General features: G+C 31.9%; 1 protein-coding gene across 3 annotated transcripts in view; it reads right to left on the bottom strand.

Moving 5' to 3' along the window:
• Positions 1–9,099, bottom strand: part of LOC126770311 (plasma membrane ascorbate-dependent reductase CYBRD1-like) — a 58,551-nt gene extending 49,452 nt beyond the window's left edge. For 2 of the 3 annotated variants that reach the window (XM_050489673.1, XM_050489671.1), the window contains exon 1: positions 9,044–9,099. The gene's annotated coding sequence lies outside the window, so the exon portion shown is untranslated. The remainder of the gene's footprint in view (positions 1–9,043) is intronic. The other variant, XM_050489672.1, reaches the window with a different exon arrangement.
• Positions 9,100–12,075: the final 2,976 nt, after the last annotated feature.

Raw genomic sequence — 12,075 nt, 5'->3', positions numbered from 1 at the left:
GTTAAGGCATCCTCTCCTGTTGAAGGAAAATATTAAGGATTTATTCCACTACGCTGGGGTTGTTAAGCATATGTGCCAAAATCAGTTTACCTCATTATGCTTTCTTTTATCGCCCTGCACGTAATTCATTTTAAATAATAATTAAGCGCATGCAAATTTAGTGGTGCTTGCCTAGAATTGAACCCGCAACTTTCAGATAAGAAGTTTTCTAAGAACTGCGCCATAACTCCGCTAAAACTATAATATATAAACATTTTCAGGTAATGGACCAATACTCTGCCGTATAGGGAAAGATACTATAAAATTAATGAACACTATTCAATAATTTCGAAGCAACAATACACACGATTTTAGTAGTGGGGGGTCTTTGAATAAAACAGTAGATATAAGGAAAGTGTATACCCATATTGTTGCAAATTACACCTTACGTCTGAGACCTGTATAAACTGTCCGACGCCCGCGGCGCGCTCGCGTAATTTTCTCAGTGCTACAACGAATGTGAAATGTGATACGTAACCAATATCACGAATGAAAGTGATACTTGGTCGCTCGAGCCCTTGTACTCGTGGTATATTTACTAGGACAACGAGGTGCATTTGAGAACTTATGTTAATTATTATTTAATACGCATGTTGGGGTTAAGAGTGATTTTTCAAATGTAACCACCTTACTTTACTTTATACTTTTATTGTACACCACAAAGAGAAAAAAAATACAAAACATGGTTACAGCCTAAATAAAAGTAGCATACAATTTTGGCGACCTGATCGCTACATAGCGATCCCTTCCAGGCAACCAACGGTGTAAGTAATAACTCATAGGATATGAGGTAGGTGCGGCTTTAATAATAAATAAAATAATATTAATTTATGATTAAAACAAACTAATAAATAAATGTAAATATAAAATACACATAAAATATATCAACAAATAAATTATATTATCAATACATATAAACCACTTTGATGAAGAGATAGAGAATTGTCAATTAAAAACGTTTTTGATATGTCACTTATGTATCGTCTAGAGTTAAATTTCGTATTTATAGGTTGGATAATTATTTAATAGAAAAACCTAGCAAAGCTCTTGCTGGGTCAATTATATTATTCGTATTTTCTCTTTTATCCAGCGATACAGTTTTGCAAATTGTGAATACAGACTAAACAGCTCGTACCCCGTTGTTCTTTTAAAATTGATAAAAAATTGTATTTTATAATAAGAGGACAAGTATGAAAACGTTATAAAACTAATCCTAAATAATACTGATGCAGCCCAAAAAGACGTGAATTAGAAACACTTAAAGGATCCGTCTCATCGTGACACATTACTTCCTGTCCTCATATTTTAATTTCCTATCTTTTAGTCTATAAAAGGCACATGTGACTCAATCTAAAAGGTTTCAGGAATGCATACTCACCCATCTCAAACGGAGTAATAATATTTATGTCTCTTCGTGAACACACGTTTACCTGGTGGTAGGTCTTTGTGTAGGCCCATTTGGGTGGGTACCACCCACTCGTTAGATATTCTGCCGTTAAGCAGAAATACCTAGTGCTGTTAACATATAAATAATAATAATAAACATACAGAAGAAGAGAAAAGATACTTGAAGTAAAATTGAAGGTATGATGTCTTGTACAAATCTTAATAAATTATGTAAAAAAACTTGCTTAGTAGTCTCAAGTAATCAAATCATGCTATCTTTAAACAAACTGCTGTGTCCAAAGAGTTATGTGTATTATAGAAACATTAGATCCGCAGTTTATTGTTTTAATTTTTATTATTTGTTTTAGATCCATTGTCCAAACTCCTAAGTCCAAGAATACATTTCCTGATTCAAAAAGTATTACATGCTAAATTGTTTTCACATTTAAGTGCAGTGTACAATAACGTAAAGTTTCAAGGAACAAAATGTGCAGAATTTAAAAAATAATACACCAAAAGAATTTTTTCCATTTCTAAAATGGGTCAAAACTCAAGATATGAAACAGTATTTCTCCGAGGAATCGCGTAGCTCGGGATAATACTGAGTACAGACGACTTTGTAAGGCGATGCACATGTTCTATATTGCATTGTAGTCCTTATCTTACTTGATATAAAAGCCATAATGGGCTAAAGCGAGTGAATGCCTCTAGATAGAACCGCACAGGTAGCGCAGCGAGTGCGGCGAAGGGGCCTCGGGATTGTTAGCAAATGAGGTCGACTTGAATAGGTTCCATTGCCATAGTTAAATATACATTAATATATTAATATCGCACTTTTAATAATTCTTCAAGAAGTCAACCTTAAGAAAAATGTTCCCTAACTCTGTCCAATATCTGCTTTAATTCATCTGACTGTATTTAATACTAGACGCAAAATTACACGATCTTGATCTTTCTAGATGTTTGTAGCAAAGCCTGAGTAGTAATTTCTAATACAAGCCAGTTAAGGTAAGAGTGGATTAAAATGTATTCACTAAGAAAATAAATAATAACTTTTTAATTTAAATAAATATATATAAATTGAATACTATAGTTGTATGATATATAGATAACGTATTCAGGAGTGAAAGAATTAAGTGATTATTACATTATTGAAACAAAAAGTTTTTTAAGCTGCGCTGTAAAGTACACAATCGTACATACGACCTTCTTCATTAACAATAAAACATTAATGAAATCTAAATCTCTTCAGAGTACAAGTTTAAATACCAAAACAAATTTTACAGATGGCTTACAAATTGCATAGAAATAGCTTTCTAATCCGAAGCTTAATTCTAAGTCTGTTATTTAAATGTCATTGGTTTATTAAATGTGTAACAACAGCTGTGAATATTATAGAGCAAGGCTAATGAAGCGAAATATTTATATGTTATACCAAATGCCACTAAAATAACGATGTGACCCAATAAAACCATCTGTTTAAGAAATATATTTGTCTGTATCATCTTTGTAGTGATTTTACAACAAAATATGTTTTCAAGTACATGTCATAAATTTATTGTAGTATAACAGTTCAGCGCGGTTTCACTTGCGTTAAACGTGAAGTTATATAATTTATATCTTTCTAAATAAAAGGGTTAGGTTCTAACATAAACATATATTTCTTTTAAATTGGACTTGAAGATCCTTAGATTAGTTGTTCCAAAAAACAAAACTCTCGAGCATTATTTGTAGTGATTTTATGACAAAAGCCACCTTTAGTATTGTACTTCATGAAAATTAATTTTTCATATGTAAATATAAAAAGTGTAGTTTTGATTTCTTATCACGTATACACATGACATATCAAAATTGAATAAGTTACGAACTAACTACTTACATTATCTATAACAAAAAAAAAACATCAAATATGTGCAGTACTCTATATCAACGATATAGTATTATACCTCTTACTACCATAATTTTTATAACACACATGTGTTTAGAACAACTTAAAACAGTTACATTACCCGTCATCCTGCTCTTTAAAACAGTTCCCGGGACACCCCGTCAAGTGATTATATGACTTGCGGCAGTGGATATAAGGGCAATTATTCGTTGTAGTGACGCGAGGAAGACGTCAATTTGATATGGCCTCAAATCATTCCAATGCAATGGGGAAGGCTATCCTACGCGCCTAGATCCGGGCCACCTAACTCCGCGATTTATGCAACACATTGGTATCTGTCATGCCTTGGTGACTCCAACACCATTCACAGTCAGTGGCTTTACAATTTCGGTAATGCAAATAAAGTTTAAATATCGAAAATCGATAATATCTTAAAAATAAAGACAATATTGAAAAAAAAGTCAACATTCTTGTAATGTTTTTTATCTAGGTGATGTAAATTATTGTGACGAGTTATTTACAAAAATATATACGGAGTTATATAAAATCAATAAAGTAAAGCTTTGTATAATGATGTCAGTAATGCGAGCCACAATTATATACCTCCTATGTTTTCCTTCCTAAAAGCTTTTTCCCTACCGGGTATTCTTAACTTAAACGATACACATTTAGTTACGCGTACGTAAACAAGGATACTGACTCATAAAGGCGTTAAGGAAATGACACTCCTGTGATGCCGTGACACCGCCTGTCACAGAACACCTAAATATGACAGGGACATATGAAAACGCTGTTTCACTAATTAACCAGGGATTAATTCCATTTGCGCCTCGTTAATAACATACTAATGATCGCTACGCAAACTTTATGCTTTAAGGCAATTACCGTTATGTATAATAATAAATATAATTTATATTTTGGGATGGGCCAACCAATCCTATAAAATTAATTGATAATAGTGAACTATTAAAATGCTTGTCCCTACAGACTTTATAATTTAAATACTTATAACGTTAAGTTTATTTTATTTTGTAATTTTATACAAAACGATGAATGCTTATGTATTTAAAAAAATGTTTTATTATTAAAAAAATCTATTAAAAGTACTTTCGAATCGTGAATTAATAAAATTAAACTTAAATAAAATCGACAACGACCGGCAAAAAACTCACCTACCATTTTTCATTCATCAAATTACATAAAGCAACTAGAAACAATTATTATTTTTATATAAACTAATATCGCTAGACAAAAAATTACTAATTTTTTTTTTCTAAAACATACTAATATATACGTAATGTAAAAGATAATCGTAACACCATAAGAAAAGACCTAAAGTGGTTTATTAACTGCTCAAACACCTGAAGGGTAAACATCAAAATGTAAAGAACTTGAGAATCAACTTGATTACATCCCTCTAAAAGCAGCCGACTTCAGTGCCCCAAGTAAATTGCTAACGCAAAAATATATTTTAACCCAAAGTAATTAGGTACAATTTTCTCTTGCGAATTTGGGTATGGTTTCGGTATAAGTAGATGATGTTGGTTATGTGGCTTCTTTCTTTGTTGTACAAAAATAATAATACTTATTAAGAAATTTAATTATTCTCATTAAATGAAACAATGGTAACGAAAACAACTAACACCCCTTCAAGGCAGTCAACTGGCACACATTCGGAGTCAGTGAAGATGTCATCTGGACTCTATGATGTCAAATGCAAACCAATATTTAAATGGCACATAAATACCTTATCTCTATCCTGGAACTTTAGACTGTGATGCTGTCTGGTAATAAACATGCATGCACGTTAAAATAACAAAAAATAAAAACAAATTAAAGATTAGGTACAGTAAAGGCGCAGACAACTCTTCTGTGGAGATACAAATACAATATATAAAAAATAAAAATTATTGAAAAGGACTCAAACACCAATAACTACTACGAAAAGTATTAATAAGATATATGTATGTTCAGCAATATAACAACGAGAAGAAATATTTTATAATGTTTATTAATTATTTTAAGCTTACTAACAACCGTAATTTTATAGAGAACCTTATTTCAAGGCATTAAAATTAAGTTCAGAACATCAGAAATTCAAGTGATCATTAAACCCGGGACCGCAACGTCTATTTCGAACGGATCCAAAGTAAATATTTATGAACAGTCCGAGCTGTGTGGTCCCTTTTATGGTAGTACTTTTCAGTGTGTTTAAAGCTTTTTCACTTTGTTGGATTATAATAAGTATTACGCAATAATTGAGAATTATGGAGGTATAATTAAAATAGCAGATGTCACTGAGATAAACTAAGGTTGCTGACCTTGGCAGCGAAGTTACATTCAACGTAAATTGTGAATTTGATTTCAGATTTTTACTAGGCTCTGTATTTGTAATAAAGTTATTAAATGAAGTCTAAGTAATAGTGTTTCTTTGGTATCGCATACTATTTATCTTGCATTGAAAACCAAGTGAAAACCGCATGTCAAGAAAAACATTCTTTTAACGCTAATATATTTTAACGTGATATTAGTAATTTTTACTAATAAATAAGACCCTGTCATCTTTCATGAAACCCAATGTACGTTTGCACCACACCCCCGAGACGTTGAACTATTTATACATATCTTTTATGATTTTCGGGTGGTTAATTTACACCTACATTTGTACAAAGCGACGGTACAACAAAAGCGCCTTAATAAAGGAAGAATAAAGCTAAAATGAAACCTTACTTAAAATGGTTTCGTATTGAAAGCACATTACAATGTTCTAGGAACTAGGGCACGGTGGTCTCGACGCGGGTGGAATTATTAAAAAAGGGAATGAAAGAAAACATTTAATTAGCGTTCTGTACTCCACTTCACTTCGAACTTATTCTCGTCGCAAATAAAATATTTAATTTCATTGCGGATTTTATTCGATTTTCAGTTTGAAACATCGTCTGTAATTAGTTTTGATTATTAATTCATATTGAACTTTACCTTTAATAGCAATATTACATTTATGTTTTGTATTATATGTAATCATAACTTACAAGCACAATAATATAATAAAATTAAACAATATTGCAATGCTGGATGCTGGATGTATTGCAGTATTGTATAATTTTAAACTATATTCCGTAATCCCAATTGTAGAAAAGTTGGAACAATTCCAAATATAAGGAATATCGTATACAGAATACAATTGCATTTTACACGTTTTGTACGTAGACATCAGATATAAGAAACAGCTAAGAATACAAAGTGCAACGTAAGAAACAAAATGAAAGTTAAGAATAAAACTCTACATGATACAAATAATACCAATAAAACATTTTTCAAAAAATAATAATACTTACTTACAATATAAAATACACATACGAGTAAGATGAAGCCAATAATTTTACTAAGGATCGAATACAAAGATTTCTTCTAATGTTTATGATGATTTAGAAAATACACCCTAACTACCGTAATCCTAAGAAATATTATAAATGAGAAGGTGGGTTTGTTTGTTTGTTTATTACGTTTTCACGCCTAAACCACTAAACCGATTTTAAAAATTCTTTCACCAATGGAAAGCTACATTATCAGCAAGTAATATAGGCTACATATTGTCGCCGTAGTCTCACGTGTACGGGAACTACGCGGGTGAAACCGCGGGCAAAACGCTAGTTTTAATAAAGGCAAAAATGAGTTTGTTTATTTGTTACGCTTTCATGCCTTAACTACTCAACCGATCACCATGAAATTTTGCATACATGTTGTCAGGAGTACAGAAAAGGACATAGTATACCTAGCACCAACACTCTCACACATGGGTGAAGCCGCGGACGGAAATTAGTTTACAATATTCACAGGAAGTAGCAGACTTACGAAGGCGAAAAATGAATCCAAACAATCACAATTCGATAGTGTAATACTACGAGAAAGTAAGAGTGGCAAAACGGATAAAATCGGCAAGCTGCCAGCACCTGGTCATTCACGAATTTTATAGCCAATTCGACAATTGCACTGGGAAAATGGGTAAGGCGTTTAACATGTGAAATAAATTCAGTATAGTAGAATAGTCAAACGAAATTCATTTATTTATTTTCTCAAGGGGCGGTACACCCTTGAGAAAATGGCCTCTTATATTAAATAGTTCAGATATTTTTACCACGCACTAATACGTGTATGGTAATGTACAAAGTATATTTGAATGAGTTCCTAATTCTTTAATTTCTTTTTAAATTTTATCTTTACATTTTACCTACAAGTCAGTCTCAATGAAATAAATAGTATAAAAAATACAACAACAATATTATATATATATAACGATCGATCTTTATAATATAGCGGTACCATTTCATTTATAATTTGAATTAAGATCTGTATTTATAATTAATTGCAAATCTCTTATAATTTTATCGTTGATGACCAAGGAACTGGCAATATACAATTTGAAACACAATAAATGTTTTTCTAATAGCGATTGCAAAATACAGTAGAGCATGTGCGTGCGCCGTGAAAGTGTGATACGCGGTGTGCATTATTTGTTTTAGTTTATCAAGAACTGTATTCGAAATTAGACTTGCCAAGAACACGAGATAAAAATCTTTACATAAATAGGAATATCAATAAAATATAAATACATAAAATAATTGCAATAATATAATCATTTATAATGAAAAATAAGTTATGTAATATAGTTATGTACTATATATTTTAGTTATAATAGTTTATACTGATTATAAACCCTACTACTAGTATTGAAAAGGTAATCCATCATGTTTATTAGTTTCAAGTTACAACGTATGCATTCATAACGTAATGAAGTAACAGTAACGTGAAGTACATATAATGCCTAATTAAACACGAAATGCGCTTCAAGTTTAATGTTTCTAATATAGATACTAATATAATCTTTGTTTACACCGCACCGTAACAACTGCAGTGAAAGTGTGTACAATACAAAGTTTTACAGCATTTTAATTACTTGTCTCCGTTTGATTGCCTGTTTTAATAAATTATTATAATAATAATTCATCAAAATAACGTCATATATTTTATATAATCAATTAAAATGTTATCTAAATAATTGGGATCACATATTTTGTAATTATTGATTATAAGCTAATTATTACAGATATAAAATCCAGTTGTTCGGTTAATTCGGTCTTCATTAAGCCAATAAACCGTCCAACTTTCCGCCAGGTATTAACACTCCTGTAGCGTATCCCCGTGGCCTATTTGTTCCGAGAGCTCTCATCTCCACACGTATGTGTAGGTGCACGGGAAACGTTGCGGGCTCATTAGCATCGGTGTAACATGCACCCCTTTGATGAACCGAGTGAATTTCTTTATCGCTTTCTATTACATCAAAAGTTTTTTTTTTAATTAATCTGAAACTTATACGTAATATATGGAATTATAATAAATGTTAATATAAAAATACATCCGATTAAAACATAATAAGAAAAAAAGTTAAACTTGGATCGCAAAAAAACGTAAAAGAATTAAATAATAATTGTTAAACGCAGGCTACTTGCACCGCTTTATGCGTCGGGTTGAGATAGCGGACGACGAGGGATGCTGCGCGCTACAGCCTCCGTCACGGGCGTAGTACGAACAAAGCGTCCCGCCCTTCCCGCTTCCGACCGGTGAAAATTCGCAACACAATAAATTAAACCCGCACTGTAATTCTCAATGGAGTTGAAACGAATGCTCAGAATATAATTATTTTTTTTTATATTATATATAGTAAGATACTTGTATTGGTATTTAATGCGTGGGAGCGTATGTCGTACGTGTGAAGTCGACAGCGCGGCTAGCGAGATACTGGCAGCCTCCGAGTGAGGGGGCGCGGGGCTGCGCGGACTACGCTTTCATTAAGGACAATCGTAGCACATAGCTACGGTTGCCGCCCGGCTCAGATAAGCTCAGCTTCAAGCCCCCGGGGCTATTCGGAACACTAGTGTACCGTACATCTAAAGCCAGGATTCCTTTGGAGTACATTTAGTATAACGATGAATTGAACTGAATTATATAATATATTTACAATTATGATTATTAATGATATTTTGATATAGCTATCAAAATTATTTATAACAGTTAACCTTTATATTGTTTTTAATTTTATCCTTATCCGTGATTGCTCTGGGTATAAATCCTTAAACTAACAAGGTTTCAAAACATTAAAAAAATAATTAACACAATCATTTTTGTAAATCTCTAATAGGTTATAAACTAATTAATACAAATTTGTGAAAGGTTCAAATACTGAAACTTTGGCTATGTCGATACTAGTCTCGTGTGTTAGTTCGTTCGTTAGTTCTAGTACTAACTAACTCATCTATAACTTCACGGACTTACTAGTTGACTATCTAATGAGTTTGGAGTATATACGTATTCATATTTCTCTTTAAATCGAAAAACTTCTTCAATAAACAGTAGCTAAAAATTAAGATATTCATGTCTAATAAAACTTTCATAAAAATCTTAGATAAAGTCGGTTAGATCTAAGTTTGTTATTATTTCTTGAATTATATACTTACATCTAAAACTACTTAGTATATAAAGGCGGTTTCAGTACGATAGATTTTAATTTGTCACGGAATCTTCAATACTCATCCAACGGAATATTCTTTATTTACTCTATCAAAAAATACATGTACATATAAATATTTGTCACTGTTTGTTTCTTTATAAAAGAATTTCGTAAATTATTTTATCATTTATATTTTATATTCTTATATATTTTCCTCTTCTTTGTTTTATGTCAAGCCGGTACTTAAGCAAGAAATTAAGCAATTGTACCTACCCTTGTGTCTTTTCTTAAATTTGTTTAAGCATTTTTGAGATTTAGTCGTTATCTGACTTCGTTGTTTTTGCGTTAATTTGACTACACGTTGTTATTTATTTTTCTTTGTGTTTAATATGTTAATAATGTTATTATATTATATAATTATTCATTAAATTTAATTAATTTTTCCACGCTGTTTTTATTTTTTTATCTATTTCTAGCAGACGCTTTTCATCTTAAAAAGTCAAGAACAAGCTCATCTCATAATAAATAAAGAAATATTACGTTATACGAGTATATAAATATTAAAATTTTCACTTTTACGTCTTGTTAATATTGCCATAGTTATGTTTTTTTTTAATTCTACTAGTCGTAAATAAGCTTTAGGGATATAACATATTTACAATAAGTAAGTGCAAAGCTTCTCTCTTCTTCTTCTATATTAAAACTTTTGTTTGTTTACATTACTGGTGGTAGGGTTTTGTGCAAGCTCGTCTGGGTAGGTACCACCCACTCATCAGATATCCTACTGCAAAGCAGCAGTAGGTACTTGGTATTATTTTGTCTCGGTTTGAAGAATGAGTGATCCAGTTTAATTACAGGCACAAGGGACATAACATCTTAGTTCCTAAGATTGGTGGTGGATTGGCGATGTAAGCGATGGTAAACATTTCTTACAATGCCAATGTCTATGGGCGTTGATGACCACTTACCATCAAGTGGCCCACATGCCCGCCTACCTATTGTATAAAGAAAAACATATAAATATTCTTATGTATGTAGCCTCGTATTTCACACGTCAGCCTGAGTTTCAGCTAACTCTAATAATATAAGTCCCTTGTCACACTGGTAACGCAGACTAGCTAGTATTTTTAATACCTCGTCTTGTGATAGGTAAGCCACTTTTCAAAACATAATGGTATAGAAATATACCACCTATATAGGATATGTGTGTACCTACTTTATTGTACCCCAAACACAAAAAAGCAAGAAAAGGATGGCAAGAACATGAAGGCATTTTGACGATGACATTTTAAGAATAAACTCCGCAGGCATTCCTGCGGTGTTATGTGTTTCTGCTATCAAATTAAAAACAAGGTTTAAAATTAATACGAGATTTAGGATTTAATAGATTAAGGTTCAAATACTGAAAGTTTGGCTATGTCGATACTAGTCTCGTGTGTACTAGAACTGACTAACTCATCTATAACTTCACGGACTTACTAGTTGACTATCTAATGAGTTTGGAGTATATACTATAATAATATCCTTATTACAGGAAATAGGCCGAATGATTTTTGAGCTTTTTGCTGATGTAGTGCCAAAAACTAGTGAAAACTTTAGAGAATTTTGTACCGGTGGATACCGACGAGATGGTGTTCCACTGGGATATAAAGGAGCTAAGTTTCACCGCGTAATAAAAGATTTTATGATACATGTCTGTTTGTCCTGGGTCTGGGTATAATTATCTATATAAGTTAAGTTAACTTACAAAAGGAAAGTAGTATATCAATTGTCTTTATAGTATATAAAGCGCATTGGGACCATTTCAGCTCTAGCATTTTTATTTAACATGAACTAATAGTGAGAAATATATACACAAAATTTAATTTGAAGTTGCCAATGATTACAGCTTGAGAATTAACGCTGAAAGTTTAACCTTTAATTCATATCCATTTGACGAGCCGATCGGCGTGGTTGGTAGATACTTGCCTTTCACGCCGAAGGTTTTGGGTTCGATTCCCACCCAGGACAGACATTTGTGTGCATGAACATGTCTGTTTGTCCTGGGTCTGGGTATAATTATCTATATAAGTTAAGTTAACTTACAAAAGAAAAGTAGTATATGTAGTATATCAATTGTCTGGTTTCCATGGCACAAGCTTTGTACAAGCTTAATTTGGGATCGGATGGCCGTGTGTGCAAAATGTCCTAGGATATTATTATTATATGAATTTCTCAAGTGTACGTGTTTCAAATCAAAATTTATTATATTTAA

Source organism: Nymphalis io, chromosome 8, assembly GCF_905147045.1.
Source record: "Nymphalis io chromosome 8, ilAglIoxx1.1, whole genome shotgun sequence".
Lineage (NCBI taxonomy): Eukaryota > Metazoa > Arthropoda > Insecta > Lepidoptera > Nymphalidae > Nymphalis > Nymphalis io.
Note: the sequence above shows the minus strand (reverse complement) of the source record. Positions and strands in the feature narration are given on the sequence as shown.